A 1,160-nucleotide genomic window follows, 5' to 3' on the forward strand; every position below is an offset into this window, starting at 1 on the left:
AGTATTGGGTGTTCACATACTTATATGGAAGAGGTGTTGTGGCAGGTTGGATGCAATTGAAATTTTGTAGATGCGAAAATCCTAATGTGCTCTATTAATATGTTAAGTTTCAACTCAACAGGAGTTGACAAAATAGCATAACTAAGTATTTAAAATTTCTAAGATAACTAACAAATTACCAAAATGATACATAGATATTTGAGTTGAAATTTGTCATATAGCTAATCAGTTCAAACAATTCTCTAGATATATCCAACAGCTAAATTCCAAATCAGAATTCTGTTCGGAAAAAATAAAATATGTTCATTCGTATGTTCCTTATGGGTGTGTGTTAATATATAAAACATTTTACCTATTTCATATTCCCAACATTTTTTTAACTTTGTTAGAAAAGTCGAGAAGGAAGAAAAAATATATATATATATATATATATATTTTGTCAAAGTCCATTATATTTTCCTAATTTGTTTTGTTAAAAACTTAGTTGGTTTTAACTAAAATAGCCACTTGTGTATGCTTATCTATTAGCTTTAGCAAGGTACTCTTAAATGATTCAACATCTATATATATATATATATATATATTTTTTGCAAAAAAAGTTTAAAATTCTTTTTTTAAGAAAAATCTCTAAAAGACACTTGCATAAAGCAACTTACTAAAATACCCATTCGTTAATTTGTATATCCAACAAAACATTGATGAAAAAATCCTCTCCTTCCTTCTTGTTAGAGTATTTTGGGTCATTGAAGCATAGAAGTTGATAATTATATTAAAAATGCACTTAAAATGAGATATTTACTTACACTTGACATTATATGCCATAAAATATATTTTAAGAAGAGATTAAAAGCTTTATTGCCCTCTAAATGGTGATTTGCAAGGATAATGTTGTCCCTTTAAAATGTTTAGAAACTAATTTTTCTTTAAAAAGAGATTTAAGATCGGATATAATTAACTTTTTTCCCTAGGTTTAGCAGGTATGAAAATTAGATAAATAGATTTTCTATTATAATTATTTATATATAGGTTCTTAAGATAATTTTCCTACTTCAGGAAATCTGATGAGAGAGAGAGAGAGAGAGTTCCTCATGGAGAGAGAGAGAGAGAGAGAGAGAGAGAGAGAGAGAGAGGTCCTTTTGCTTTTCCATTTTTATATCTGA

The sequence above is a fragment of the Macadamia integrifolia genome, chromosome 4, assembly GCF_013358625.1.
Source record: "Macadamia integrifolia cultivar HAES 741 chromosome 4, SCU_Mint_v3, whole genome shotgun sequence".
NCBI classification, from domain to species: domain Eukaryota; kingdom Viridiplantae; phylum Streptophyta; class Magnoliopsida; order Proteales; family Proteaceae; genus Macadamia; species Macadamia integrifolia.